The sequence below is a fragment of the Pteropus medius genome, unplaced genomic scaffold (genome assembly GCF_902729225.1).
Source record: "Pteropus medius unplaced genomic scaffold, Ma_sr-lr_union100, whole genome shotgun sequence".
Classification (NCBI taxonomy): Eukaryota; Metazoa; Chordata; class Mammalia; order Chiroptera; family Pteropodidae; genus Pteropus; species Pteropus medius.
Window position 1 is genome coordinate 8586528 of NW_024344240.1, and position 16442 is coordinate 8602969.

The 16442-nt window shown below is 36.4% G+C and overlaps 1 pseudogene; it reads left to right on the forward strand.

Moving 5' to 3' along the window:
- The first annotated feature begins 8201 nt into the window (after positions 1–8201).
- On the forward strand, positions 8202–8323 carry LOC120607579 (uncharacterized; annotated as a pseudogene).
- The last annotated feature ends 8119 nt before the right edge of the window (positions 8324–16442 follow it).

The window sequence follows — 16442 nt, forward strand, 5'->3', positions numbered from 1 at the left end:
CTCATCGATGTTCATAGCAGCATTATTCTCAGTGGCCAGGACATGGAATCAACCAAAGTGCCCTACGATAGATAATTGGCTAAAGAAGCTGTGGTACATATATACAAAGGAATATTACTCAGCCATAAGAAGAGATGAAATATTGCCATTTGTGACAACATGGATGAACCTCGAGATAATCATGCTAAACGAAATAAGCCAGATTGAAAAAGTAGAAAATCACGTGACATCACTTATATGTGGGTTATAAACCTAAAAGCAACAAATGAACAGAACAAACAAACAGAGACTCGTGGACATAGACTATAGACTAGTGGTTACCAAAGGACTATAGAGTAGTAGTTACTAGTGGGGTGGGGGAGGAGGGGCGAAGCAGATGGGGTAAAGTGGATCAAATATATGGTAGCTGAAGGAAACTGGACTTTTGGTGGTAAACACACAGTAGAATATACAGATGTCAAATGATAATGTACACCTGAAAATTATATGATTGTATTAGCCAATGTTATCCCAATAAACTTAATTTAAAAAAATTTAAAAAAAGAAAAAGAAAACAAAAGGCAACTAAATTAATGTGAGAAGATATTTGCAAATGATACCTCCGATAAGGGACTAATATCATAATACATAAAGAACTCATTAATAATAATAATAAAAAAAGTTAATAATAAAAAGATTCAATTTAAAAAAATGGATAGAGGACCTGAAAAGATAATTTTCCAAAGAGAACATACAGAGGACATCATAATTAGTAATAAGGAAAATGCAAATTAGAAACACAATGAAATACCACCTCACACCTGTTAGAATAGGTATTATCAATAAGACAAGATATATGAAGTGTTGGAGAGGATATGAAGAAAAAGGAACCCTTGCACACTACTGGTGGGAATGTAAATTGGTGCAGCGATTATGGAAAACATTATGAAGTTTCCGTTAAATATTAAGAATAAATCTACTATATGACCCAGCAATATCTCTTCTGGATATCTATTCCCCCAAATTGGAAAACACTTATTTGTAAAGATATATATATATCCCCATGTTCATTGCAGCATTGTTCACACTAGCCAAGACATGGAACCAACCTAAGTGTTCTTCTATGGATGACTGGATAAAGAAGATGTGGTACATATATACAATGAAATACTACTCAGCCATAAAGTAGATGAAATATTAGCATTTGCAACAACATGAATGGGTGTTAACAGTATTGTGCTAAGTGAAATAACTGAGATGGAAAAGGACAAGAACCATATAATTTCACTTATATGTGGGGCATAAAGCAAAGAGAACAACAAATGAATAAGTAAAACAAACAAAAAATCAAAGTCATATATACAGACATAGATACCAGAGGTGAAAGGGGTGGGAGAAAGATGAAGAGGTGACAGTGGTCAAATACATGGTGACCTTGGGAAACTAGACTTCAGGTGGTTAGCATACAATAGAGTATACAGATGTCATATTATAAAGTTGTACACCTGAAATATATTTGACATTATTAACCGATGTTACCACCAATAAATTTAATAAAAAATAAATAATAAAATAAAATAAAATAAAATAAAACCAGTATCCTGACAAAAGACTTGTTTTTTACAAGTAGAAGCAAAAACTTAGGGAAAGGAAGTAAAGAGACTCTTGATAACTGGCAAGAACACACTAGCAGATCCTATTCCCATTTAAAAAAGAAATTTCTTATTACTGTTTACTTTTAATTGATAACTTCAGATGTGATTAAAGCTCCAGGGTGTTATAAACTTCCATTTTATGGATTATTTGGCTTACTTAGTAAAAGAGGGACAAAAATATATTAGAAAAAGTCTAAGGAAGAAATAGTTTTTAATTTAAAACAAGAAACTTAGGCTAGATGCTATGTATTTCATTGTAAAAATATCTGAGTATGTGGAATATGATGTATGTAGAAATTTATTTTTGATAGAAATTGTCAATATATTTGACTTGAGAGAAAACTCAATATGTAGCGAGTTTTAGGAAATGTGATATCTTCTCCTCTCTGTAATTAGTTTGCAGCACTAAACATTCTTGCTGATGGTCTCCAGGCTTGTGGGAACTAGTGACAACAGTAACAAATGTATTATAATTAAATCTTTTTAATAATTGGTGCTTAAGAAGATGTTAACTCATATTTATGCCAGAAACTATGCTAGATTCTGGATAGACAGGTAAACAAAACAGATAAACTTTATATGTTTATGGTCTAAGAAAGCCAAGCAATTAAGAAAGTAATTACAATGTATGGCAATGGGGGCACACATTAATGGAATGCAAACTTCTAAAAGAACATCTACCGGTCTACTTGATATATTTTTATAATTTCTTTGTTATACTTGAAACTACTAGAAAAGTGAAAGTAACAGTATTCCAATATTTGGAGATAGTTAAAATGGCAATTAAATAGTAAGTAATTTAAGTGGCTTGAGTTTGAAATGGTCAAGGAAGCCAATATGTTGGAAGCCAAATAACTTAGAAAACAACAAAGCTTTAAATTACACCAGAGGATGAGACATTGATAATTATGAGCTATGCTATAAAGGTGTGTGTAAAACAGACTAAACTACATGGTCCAGTATAGTTGCTTTTATTTATTTTTAATGGAACTGGGAAGAAAGAGTTGAAGTTGCTGGTCTGAAACCAATGTACTCCCCTTATGGATGAGTCTCCTCTACCAGCATGGCGAGAAGACTAGTCCTAGGGCTTTCTTTCCTTCCTCAAACCTAAAAGTTATTAATTTCTGACAGACTGCCTTATCGTCATCTGTTGCTCTCTCCTGTAAGTGATGGTTTGTACTGGGACCAAGAAGGACTGACCTGGTCACTTTCTCACTGGAAGTGGAGTACCCAGATACTGGCTCACAAGGTGTGGGGACTTCACCTGTGATGTAGTTCAGAGACACTGAGTGTCTCAGATGATGGATGCGGATGGATTCGATGCCTAAATGATGATGTCAGGGCTCTGTTTCCTCATTTCTTTGTTCTAGCGCCTTCTGTATTGACTTTATTTTCTGGCAATCTCTAAGTATGGTACTGGCAGCTCCAGGTTCGTATGGTTCATACTGCTCATGATATCTGAGGAACATAGAGACACCCTCATTTCAAGCACCCATATATCTAAAAGAAGAGATTTTAATTTCCCTATACCTGCATCAGTTATTATTACTGGATAGGAGTGGAGGATGAAGTTACACGATTGGCCAGGCCTCAGTTATGTGTTCTCCCTAGCCCCATGTATCTATTAGCTAGGAGAAGTAAGGAAGAATTAGTTTTCCTTGAACCTCACAGAATAGATTTCCATTAGAAAGAGGGACTCTATTACCAGAGAAGGGAAAAGGGACTCTGGAAAGAAAACAACAGCTATCTACCACAGCATCCATCTAGTCAAATGTTTACCCTTTACTCAATGATTCTACAGAAAGAAAGGGAGAAAATCTGGTGGGAATAGAAAAATAGGGACAGTAGCTTTGAAAACAATATGCATGTAAAAAGTATTTGCAGGTGGGGGAGAGCTGAGGTCTAGGATGAGTGGAGAATCAGAGCAGCAGTATCATTAGCATAGGCTTCCACAGGGTTGAGGGACAAGCATTCTGACAACTCAGTCACTTCTCACCTCCTGTTCTGGGAACAGGCTCCAGATTTACGTATTGCCAAGAAGAAAACCCACACTAAAAATATTTATATTGCTAATTATTAATTCTAAATATCAATTAGTATCCAAATTTATAAATTTTCTAATAATAAAAGAGAATAGAATATTCTTAAAATAAGTAAGTGCAATTAAACACATAAGCAACAAAGTAATAGTTATAAAGAGTTCTAACACTGACAATATTTTATAAATAATACAAGGTGACATCTGTTGGAATAAAGTTAATATTTGCAGATATTAGGAATAACACTAAAAATTTCACTGTTAATACAAAACACGATGTACAATTGCTTACTTCTGCTGACTAAATTATTTTCTTATACCTTCCATATCTTCCACATCTTAAACATTTTGCATTTTCCATAAAGACAAGACTCTGTCATACAGTGGCTATTTGTACCTAAATTTATCCTGTAACTACCAGGTCTAAATTAGACACCATTTTGAAGAGGATAGATCTAGGCATTTTACTGGCATGGAGAAGAAATGATGCAGAGACAGAGATGTGAAAAGATAAAATAATGTGTCTTCACTCTGTATACAGAGATAGGCTTCTACCACTCTTCCTTATAACCCCACACAAAACTGTGACATCTGCCAGCTAGCGCACGCTTCCACTTAGGTGAAAATTAGGAATGTTTATATTCTGAGGTAATTTGAGGAATAGTGCACCAATAAACAGTGAATAGATTATTTTCTTAGTGCCAACCTTTTTTTAAAAAACTGGAAGGTATTTTTTCATAGCCTGTTTTCACTTTGGAATTCTACTTAGATGAACACACTATAATAAGATAACCCTCTCAAGGTACTTTGTCACTTATGCTTTCTTTATTCTATGATATTTTTACCCCTAACTTTATTTTCAGATTTAAAAGTAGATCTCAATGTTCTAGGTTATATTTTGAAATTGTTCCTCTGTACATAAGTATTTGTTTCTCAGGACTACTTTTTAAGAAATAGAGGGTATTTTCATTTAGCTCAGTACTCAGACAAAATTTATTTGACTTATGAAAAATTTCTTGATTATGTCATTCAAATATCAGTTCAAATACAATTAAGATCTTAAACAACACCTTCTCCACCAAAGAACTATTTGTCAGGCAATAAAAAAAAAAAAATTGCAGGTCAAAGTTGTCTTTATTGATGAATTGCTTTCAGGAATTGTTAGGCTTTCATGTTTAGTGATTCAGCTGCATGTTAAACTGAGTTTTCTTGGCTACATCTACTTGACCAGGCTTTGCTAGTGTCTTTCTTTCCATTCTCATGAAACAGATACTAATGGTTAGCAATAAATGGGTAAAATATTCACCATCTTACATCACACTTTCTATGTCATAGTAATACAGAAAAAACAAAGATCCAGTCATAAAAAAATTGATATACAGTACAACCAAGTTTCATGGTCTCTAGGATGAGACCCATGCATCATTTGAATAGTTTAACCGGCAAATAATTCTAGATCTCTGATTCCTTTCATGCTTCTGCTATTGGAGAATCACATGGTTTACAAACTATTAAAAGCATATTTTTAAGATCTGACTCATTGTAGCAGACTATATTTTCCAAAATGACATGACAATATCAATTATTTTAAGTGATCATCATACAATGTGATCTTGGCATTCTTCTAATATAGTTCTGGGTCTCTCTCCCTTGAACCTGGGTTAACCAGTGATACTGTTTCAATATTGTACTAATATTGAATATTGTGAAAATGATGCCATGTGACTTCTGAGACTAAATCATAAAACACCATTTACTTCTGCCTTTCTTTCCTGGGATACTTGCTCTTGGAACCAGCTGCCATCTTATGAGGAAGCTCAAACAAGCCTTTGCCGAGAGGCTTCATGGAGAAGCTGAGGGTAGGTGTAAGTGCCCAGCTGAAGCCCCAGCCAACAGAAGGCATCGACTGCCACGCAAGTGCGTAAAGGTACCTCCATGTGATTCCAGCCCCTAGCTATAAAGTGACTCCCAGCTGAGAACCCAGACATTGTGAAACAGCCAGCTATCTTTGCTGTTCCCAAATTCCTCACCCACAAATCAATGAGCAGAATAAAATGGCTGTTTTACACCTTCATGTTCTGTGACACTTTGTTACGTAGCAACAATAACTGGAACACAGACAGAGCAGTCAGTTTCATCCCCACCTTCCTCTACTCAAAACTTCCCAGTTCACCTCTCCACACAGCAGATGGGAAAAACTACTTCTTAGTGATAAGAAGCATCTTGAGCAGATTTAGTTCTTCTTCCCAATCTTACTGATGCACTAATTCACATCTTTTCCAAGGAATAGAAATAAATACTAAGGCTTCTAAGAAACTCACATTAAATCCCCTTCCCTCCTGCTGAACCATAAACTGAACCTTAAACTGTAGATAACGAACACAACTAAAATACAGCTGAGTAGTGAGAAATAACACTGCAATTAATTTATTAACAATGGAAATAAGCAATGAATGTAGACATTTTAAAAGGAGACAGAAAATAGATGTGGATAGTTTCCCTACCATAATAGCTTACAGTTAAAAATAAGTTTATCATAGCATATAATCTTCAATGCCTAAACATTATTTTATCAAATTATACAACTGTAATCACTGACAATGTGGGGGAAAGTTGAAAGATCATGGTTTCAGGAGTCAGACATTTGGATTTGGAATCACTTCCAATTAGTGGCTTTGTGACTTTAAACGTGTTAATTGACAGTTCTCAGTCCTAGTTTCTTTATGCACCAAAAAAAGAAAGATAATATCTACTTCGATAATTTGCTATCAAATTACATTATTTGAAGTCAGAAATTCAAGTAAATATGTACTTTTTTGGTACAATATTGAATATATTTCCAAAGGCAAATTATATAAAGTTTAATCAAAGGGCCTATAATCATTTGCTGTCACAGTAATGACTAGTTTATTCTATCTGAATTAATGGTAGGTTGGTATATTAGATTGTATAACTATATACAGGAGCAAATTTATTAAAGCTTTACAGAATAAGAAGGCCAGGAAGCAGAAGGAGGGGAATAAAGCCACCTCTTTAAAATTCAGGCCTTTGTTAATAAGAACTGATGCTCCGGATCTATTTCAAAATGGTTACATTTCCCCCTCTTTCTTGAAGCAAGTAGGGCCTGTTCCCTGATCTTCACCTTGAGAAACTGGTGGGGTTCTTGGAGGTAAAACTCACAAAACACTAACTACCCCTCACCCCCGAGACTGGGCCCACAGGAGTTTTTGGTTCTTTTCTGGAGCTAGTCCACACTCAGCTTCTAGGAATTAGTCAATTACTCTTTAACTATTCCTGCCAGCTGTACTTGTGCTCCCAGTGAGCTCTATTTCTCTCTATCCCGCCTCTCTCCACTTTTCAGACCAGTAGTTTGCCCTGTAGCTTCAGTTCTCCCATGAATCTAAAAAAAGGTCATTAATTTTTAGTTTTTTTCAGTCTTTTTCTTGTTGTGAGGATGACAGTGATAACTTCCAAGCTCTTTACATGTCAGACCAGGAACTGGAGGTCTCCAGAGATAAAAGAGTCACGCTACACTGCTCATTTAGTGCACTGAATGCAGGGATCTGCCATGTTTGGACATAGAGAATGGCTTAGTTCTCTCAAAGGCGGTTTGGCTGGAGACAATGTAAATTTTGGATGTAAGCTCAATACAGTGGTATGTTAATACTCATCCATTTTTTGACATTTCATTCTGTTCCTCTATACTTTGAGTAAATGACTCAACACAGAAGTCAAACAAATTAAGTAATCTAACTAGCCAGCTTCATGTAGAAAACCTATAAATAGATTTCATATTTTCTTACAATGTTAACAACTTTCTCTCTAAGAAATAAACATACTGTGAGAGACTAGGGACTGTCAAATTAAGGAAACCAGAATATTCACGACAGATCAAATTTTCAATTAAGATACTTGTGTTTACTAAGATGTTCTGTCAGCCTCACAACGGGCTGGTTCAGATGCCAATGAAATCAGAATCCTCTGTGTTTTAGGAGGAAAACTTGGTACCAACTCTACTGGTTGTATCAACTGTATGTGTCACTTAAAATTGGCCCTAAGCCTGAACTAAAGGTCAAGAGTGCTCTGTCTATATAATATAATACAAAGTGAAATAAAAGGTTTCTTTATAAAGCACATATGATCTCCTTGTCAGTTATCAGAAAGCTATGACATTGCTTGTGTCAAGAGGCATGCAATGTTATTTACCAGAGAGATAACTCCTTTACACTGTGGTTTTATACTGGTGGATAAAATATATGGGCAACATAGTAACACTTGTCTCAGACCCACACCAGGCTTTTTTCTTGTAGTCATTTGGAAACAGAAGTCAAGCGAAATGTCTCCTGGGCCTTGGTATCCTCCACATCAAACCTGTCCTTCAGAAAATGTTTTCCAAATTGGTATACCATATATAAGCAATGAAAAATACAACATTTACTGAGTTTTATTTTGTATACTTATATACCTTTTGGACTGGGAAGTGATACTGTATAAGCTTAGAATTTTCATGGATTAAATCTAACTGCCAAGTCTGTGGCCATGCCACACTGATTGCACCTGATCTCATCTGATCTTGGAAACTAAGCAGTGTCAGGCCTGGTTAGTACTTGGATGGGAGACTGCCACCTAGGAATATTGGGTGCTGTAGGCGTTGAAAGAGAGAGAGAGAGAGAAGGAAGGAAGGAAGGAAGGAAGGAAGGGAAGGAAGGAAGGAAGAGTGGAGGAGAGATTAAAAGGCGCTCAGCAAGTTCCTAACAATTCGGTCGCGATCGATATCCGCGCTCTTTCTCAATGGATTAAAATGATTGGTCTCAATATCCGCCACTAATGCTTTCCCAATTATCTAATCACTGCTTCCATGTTTAATTCTCGTGTCATCAGAAGGATCGTCTCTCACGCCTCGTCTTGGCTCATTATATTCTCAGACAAACCTAAATATTTTAAAAGATCTCATTCTTGGGCTAAGAATCTCATATTCAGAGTCTCACAGGAACAATCTCAGAAGCTTTTGCTGGTCACTGAGAGAAGAGGCCCTGGGGCCTCTTCTACCCTCTGCCTACCCTTTACCACGGGAAGACCTTTATTCCTTAAGACATGATAATAGAGTGAGCAATGGCCTACAGTCGACTAGATAATATCTGTAGCTACAGACTCAGAAAAAAAATATGTTTCTTTTTTTACTTTTGGAGGATGGCTTGAGAGCAAGAAGAAAAACCCATTGTGTATTTCTCATTGATTTTATTTCAAATATTTAGTAATAAATCTTTGAAAACATTATCTCTTTACCATATATTTCCTGTATTAGATCCTAGGCTTGTCATACAAAGTACCACACACTGAGTAGCTTAAAACAATAGACTTTTTTGTGTTACAGTTTTAGAGGCTAGCAGTCTGAAATCAAGGTGTTGGCAGACCATGCTTTCTCTAAAGGTTCCAGGGCTCCTTCCCTGCCTCTTCCTAGCTTTTGGTGGTTGCTGGCAATCTTTGGTGTTCCTTGAATTGAAGACACACCACTCCAATCTCTGCCTCTCATCATGTGGCCTTCTTTTCGTGAGTCTTTCTGTCTCCATTTTCTCCTATTTTAAGGACACCATGCATACTAGGCTTAGGGCCCACTCTAATTCAGTATTGCCATATCTTAACTTGATTATATCTGCAAAAGCCCTATTTCCAAATAAGTCATATTCTGGGGTTCTGGGTAGACATGATTTTTGGTGGGGACACTATTTAGGAGTTGGGTAGTTAAGTAAATATTGCCCCTCAGAAATTCTGTGGTAGAGCAGAGCCAAGAGTCTGGAATCCAATCCTTCTTCACCACAGTGACCAATAGAGCAGTGTCAAAGGGCTGCACATCAGCATGGTCATCTCTGGGGCCCAACTGACATATGCTTGCAAATCAAACCCCAACCTCTGACATGAAAGGAAAAAACTGCGAGCAGTGTCAACGTCTTCACAAAATGCCATTGTTTTACTCAGGCTCAGATTGTAAAAGTTTTTTAAAGTTAAAGTTTGAAGTGTAAGGTTGGTTAATGTCTATTCTGATGCTAGTTATCTTGAGAAAGTTGAAGATTTTCTTTTGAAATCTAATCTATTTCACATCATCTAGATGCTCACAGATTTTTAACTATTAGTATTTAGAATGATTGGCAATAGTTTTCTTGTCAACTGTTTGTTGCCTTGCATCCTATGACTACACATAAAAAATTAAAGAATCTATATGGATTTATTTTCACATTCAGTGACTGGATAATGAATCACAAACATGAAAACAGATGAGGCATGGGCAGATTTTATTGGCTTCTGTGTTTGATTCACAAGCTTATTTGATATTGCTGTGTACTTTGTTATTCTCTTTAAATGTGAATTTGGGGACTTTGGTAATTTCCTAAATGTCATTCAAAGCTGCATGGCATCTGGTAATTAGGAGCCTGATGGTTAGCACAGGTTCCAGAGACACCAGAGTAATAGGTCTGTATATAATTTTTTATTTATTTTTTGCTTCCTGTATCTGCATATTGCAGAATCATATGCTGTATTTTAGGCATTAACTCTATTTCTTTGGGATACAATGAACCCATCAAAACTCAGTTCGGCAAAATATCAGTGGTCTTTTCTGGCCACTCCCTTTTTTACGTTTTGGGTCCTGCAGGCACCTGATTCATTACCAGGAGTTCAGTAAATCAATACACATGGTTATTATTGATCTGGAGAGAATAAATTCCCTTTTCTGCTATTATCACTACTGATGAGACATAGTCAGTGGGGGTCAAAGAAGAGAACCCAATCCTCTCTAATTTGAAATGACTTCTTGAGGGCCACAGGAAATAACAACCAAGAAGGTGCCAATAAAGCTAAATACAATGGGTAAAGACTCTTCCCTTTTGAAAATTATTTAGACTGACAGTGGAAATAGCATATCTTCAAAGGTCTATGATGCTGATATTTATGTCCTCTTCTTCCTTCCTGCCTTCCTCAGACACTGTATACCTGGCAGCTTCCAGCTGGCTGAAATATCCTGACTGACACGGGAAAGAATTGGCTGACCAGCATGCTAAGTCATTATTAAGAAAAGTCTGCTTCTGAGAATACAAATTTGTATTTTAAAAGGTGATCCACCGCCACCGAGTTATCATTTGCTTGAAGGAGAAACAAACAAACAATTATTTATCTTATATCTGTACTGGCAAGGAAGAAAGAAGCACAATAATGTAATACTTAGGAGTCTAGGCCAGGGGTCAGGAGCCAAATCCATGGTGTCTGCTGAGCTGTCTGACTTCTGGACTGTGTGTTTATGTGTTAAATAAAGATACTAATAGTTCCTATCATGTAGAATTATGTACAAGCTAGATTGGGACTGGCTAGTATAATAGATAAAACTACAAATATCTATGTTAACTAGGAGAAGTACATTTCTAACAGAAAGTCCAAAACGAATATTTCTTATAGGCAAGCATACTGCTTCAATGAGTCAAGGCCTCTCCATGTTGTAGTTCTACTTCCATCAACATGAGGCACCAAGGTTTTGACATTTCATTCGGTCTCAGTCAGGAAAAGTTTTTATGGGTCAGGCCTGATAATGGTGCACATCCCTTCCACGTCCCCTCCATTGCCCAAAACTCAGTCATGCGACCACATTTAAGCATATAACTGGTTAGAAAATAGTTGTGTGACCAGAAAGAGGAGGAAGTGAATTTGGTGGACAACTAGCCACTCTTTGTCATAAGACTTATGCAAAATAAATGAGTTAACATGTATAAAGCTCTTAGAATAATACTAGCCACCTTAAAGATGATAGAAATGTTTTCAAATGTTTTCCTAAATTTATATTTAATCTTGTAAATTTTAAAATATACAAAAAAGTTGAACCAATTTTTTATAGTGAACAAAAATATACCCATTATCTAGATTCCATATTGTTTTATTTTATTTACTTTATTACATTCTTATCTATCTATCCTGTTCTATATCCATCAATCTACCTCATTTTTACATCCATCAATATCAGTTTCTGTACATTACCTCCCTAAATACTTCAACATAGATATCATCAGAGTTAAATATCTATTTTTTTCTTTTAAGGTAAATGTGACATAAAACCCAATGCATGAATCTTAAGTGTAGCATGTTATGAATTTTGATAAATGCATGCATCTGTGTAACCAAATTTCTATTAATAAACAGAATACTGCTATTACCTTGTAAAGCATCCATCCTCTTGGCCTTTCCCAACCACCAACCCCTCCAAGTAAATCATTGTTCTGATTATTTTCCGCCATAAATTACTTTTGCCTGTTCTAGAACTTAGGAAGAATAGGATGATCCTGCATTCAGTTTGGAGTTTTTCTTGTGAGTGTAATGCTTCTTTTATTTAACATGTTTTCGATATTTAGTCTTGCTGATCTATCAGTAGTCTGTTCCTTTTAATCCCATTTATGAGTATACCGTATGTTTTTTCCCATTTTTCTTTTATTGAGCTATTATTAACAAACTCTCATAAACATTCTTATACATGTCCTTTTGTGGACAAATATACTTATTTGTTTTGAGTAACTAGGAGTAAAATTATTAGGCGATAAGGAAGGTCTATGTTTAGTTTTATGAGAAACTGCATAGAAACAAGATTTTGAAATGCAAAAGAAGAGGTCATAAGCAAAATAATTTTCATGAGGCTAGTAATTTTTTCATTGGCTGAGCATTAAAATCCTCTGTGGAGCATAAAACCAGTGGATATCAAGCCCTGTCCCAAGCCAACACCGAGGGGTCCAGTGGGAGGTCCTTGTTTTTCTAAAGCACCACAGAAAATTCTGCAAGTAGTTGGTGTTAATAGCCATGACCCTGAGTCTCAAATGAGATTAATGATGAAAGGAGGTTTTACCTATCTGCAAATAATAGTGTGGAATCCAGGGAATATGTGAGACAATACTTATTGAACTGAGATGTTAAACACTGTGGCTTGAATATTAAATGTGCTTACTTTGCCTTAATGAATACATCAAATATTAGGTAAAGAAATCTAAACACTCAAGTAATTTCAATTAAGACTCTTGTGTTTCACAAGTGCTTCACATTAATATTTTCAGAGTTAAAGAAACAACAATTAAAAACTGAGGTAATATTCATCTTTATATTCTCCATAGAACCCAGCAAAGTGCCTTGCACTTAGCAGATGCTCAAAAAGGACTTATCTAGGAAGTAAAAAAGGCCAAAATGGACTGGTTCTTGTAGGATAATCTTATTGTAAATTTAAATTTTGAGAACCACAGTTCAGAACATTAGCATGGTTTTAACTTTAAATATAACAAATCACAGCCCCCCCGCCTCCCCGCCAAAAATTCATGCTTTATTATATTAACCCTTGCAAGTCTAAAGACCATGGGAGAAATTCTAAAGGTCCAACCGACTAAAAGTCTGTGGGTTCAATGTTTAATTCAGCTCTGGAGTATCAACTACATGTCTATGTCAACAACATGTCCTGGATATTTCCTTGACAGTTTCCATTCTAATTTTCAGATTAGGTATCATGCTTATAGATTCAAAGAAAGTAGTCACCCTTTTCCTGACGAGACATGGATCCAGGAAGAAAGAATCATATACAGCAGCAAATCATTGGATTCTCTCCACTCACCTGTCTCTTGGTCTTCTCTTCATGTTGTCTTCTGTGCAAATTTCTCAGCCCCTAGGACTCTTTTGACTCCATCTCCCACCCCAAGTCACCTTAGGAATCCAGAAAATAACACTTGCTTGTATTTATTTTCATACTGGTTCTTAGTAAAACCATCTCTAGAATTATAATTATACTTACGGGCTATCGTTTAATTTGCTAGAAATAGTAGGGATCATTTTTGGAGGATTATGACTGAAATTCAAACTATTTGTATAGAAGAAACTCATAGAGTTGTGAGGAAGACATGCCTTTCAGTGTTCTCTCTCTCTCTCTCTCTCTCTTGCACTCAACTAGTATTTAATAAATGAAAGGACAGATGAATGGATTATGTAAAGTAGAAAATGCATGGTGCTGCGGCAGCAGCAGACTTATATTCTGAATCATTTACTAATTGAACAACCTCAGGTGAGCTGTTTTCCCCATCTAGAAAGTGAGAGTAATAACTACCTCTGAGGATGATTATAAAGAGGTAACGAGATGATTTGCATTGAAATGATTTGTAAATATTCAAACTCTCTACAAAAAAAAGTTATTATTAACCTACTAAATAAAGATCTGTGGTTTAGCTACCAAGAAACTTTCCTGAATATCAAAATTAAGACTTCCTATTGTCTTTGTTTTATAGTAAATTAAGTAATCTGACTAGGGCCAATTTTGCCTTTTGGAAGAAAACTATGCTTAAACTAAAGTTGGTGTGACCTAAGGGAAGAAATAAATTCCGAAACTCTAATCTCACAGTACTGAGCTATCTCTGGCAATGCCTACCTAGATCTCTATGTCAGATAACTTGGTAAATGTTAAATCAAAATCCAGACAGATCGTCTGGGCTAGAATTCAATGGGTTTTTGTTAAGTCCAAGGTTTTCGTTCTTGAACACAAAACATTTTCTTAATCATATCATCATCCATGAAAAAGCAATCGTCTTTTCCTGAGAAAAATTTTTCTTTGAAGAAATCTTCTGTTTGTTGTTAAAGGTCCAAGCCCACTAAATGATCTGAATGACTATCTACTGAGAGATTTTTCTAAACTATTTTCCTTTAAATGTGCTTTCGTGTATTGTAGAGCCCTTAGACTAAGATTACTTTTATATGGAAAAAATTTTATAGTGAAGTAAATTGCTGTAACAAAGAAACTGTTAGTTTTGTCATTGCCAACACATCACAATAATTCCAGTCTTTGACTGCTCGATTAAACTTCATTTCATCTTAAACTCCATGAATATGAAGTCTCAAGCACACTTTACATATACAAACAGTTGCAGACTGAACTCTTTAGTGGCAAGGAACAAACTTAATGTTCTATAATTTACAAGGTGAGTATAGTATATAAAAGTGAGAATGTAGTTTTAAAACCAGTCCATGGGAAATCATAAGCAGTTAAGCCAAACCCTAAGATATTTAAATGTGTATTTATACTTTCCAAAAAGGACTTACTTGGTTTCCATGGCACTCCATGATCCTTGTTCTCTTACCTCTGTAGCCTTTGGTGGATTCAATTCAATTTGTAAGAACCAGAGTTTCATAGAGACTCTCTGAAAGAAAGGGCATCTCTCATAAGATTTAGCTGATTTTTTCTACCTTGCTCATTCTTTTAGCCTGCTCTATTTTTCTGCTGGAACACAGTGCAGTGCTCTGCACCTATGGTTACTGAATCACTTTTCTTTGACTTTGCTAGTCCTTAAAATTGTTATACAAGTTCCTTTCACCTTAAAAATTCTGAGAAATACAGTCTTCACTCACTTTCTCCTTTTAAAAGCACTGTGTCTCTAATTGCACACAACCTGGTTTCTGCCCCAACACTCTGGTTCTGCAAAGCATTTCACAGGTGGAAAGGAACTGAGAGATCACCTGCTAACTCTTGTTTCAGCAAAGAGAAAGGCTGAGGCTTGAGTGCGGCTGTTTCTTCCATATGCACTCAATGTGTATGATCTGTACCTGGGTGTCTGCACGCCTCATCAGGGTTCCTTCTGGAAGGTCCACCAACTTCTAGCTGTAACGCTGTTGTTTCCTCTTTGGTTTTCACTGCACTCCATGTTGCTGGAGCTCCCACCTCAAGTCCCAGTTTTGCTCTCCCTCCGTGTGTCTCTACTTCGCTGCGTCCACTTTATGGGCCTTCCTCTCAAGGCTCCTCTCCATGTTTCTGTCTCTCCTCATGAACTTATTATCCCTCCCAGTTCTTTAGGGATAGATGCCAACACTCTTGGGCTTGGACCTAGTCTCTATGTTTTAACTTTAAATCCTACTATCTGACTCAGTTTTCTCTTCTCCCCAAACCCTCTCTCCCTAGCAAACTTCCTATTTCTGTCACAGTTACCGTAATTATCCCAGTCACTAAGTCTTAAACTCTTGTTGCAGCTTTGACAGGGCTGTTGCTTCTCCACAGCCCATCACCAAAACCTATTAACCTGTCCTTTTCATGTGACTTAAAAGTCTCTCTTCCACCTCCGTAGTTCAAGTTCTCATTTCCTATTTGTCTTCTCAACTTAGGTTTCTCCTGCTCTTCCCACCTCCACTCCCAACCCCACTCCCCACAAAAAGTTGTATAGCCACTACCAAGTTAGTCTTCCTCACCAGCTCATGGTAACAAAAACATCAGTTAACACTTTTCAGTCGTTCTTTGTTGTGAGGTATATACACATCTTACTTCAATTAATCCTAACACAAACCCTATGGGGAAGATACTATTATTTGATTCCCATCTAACAGGTAGAAAATTAAATCTTGTAGAGGTTACAATACTTGGCCAAGTTTACACCAATATAAGTGGCAAAGTTGGGATTCAGAACAAGTCAACAGCCTTTGAAATTCATGGGCTTGTCTTCTACACAGGAGTGGCCTGGACTCTGGGGTCTTGGTGTTGACTCCTAGGTGCATACCCGCTAAACTTCAGTTTTTCCCCTCAATGTCACTCTGTCTTTCCATTTACTAGGTACGGGCTCCTGACTCATGTGTTTTCTAGTTCCTGGTGACTATAAAATCCACAGAATTCTGGACTCCATCCCCTGGTCTGGGACCCTGTTAACCTGCCTAATTTTCGTTACTTCCACACCCTCTCCCCACAACACTCTCTGAAGAATGGCCCATGTACTGCCTGGCTGCTGTAGACC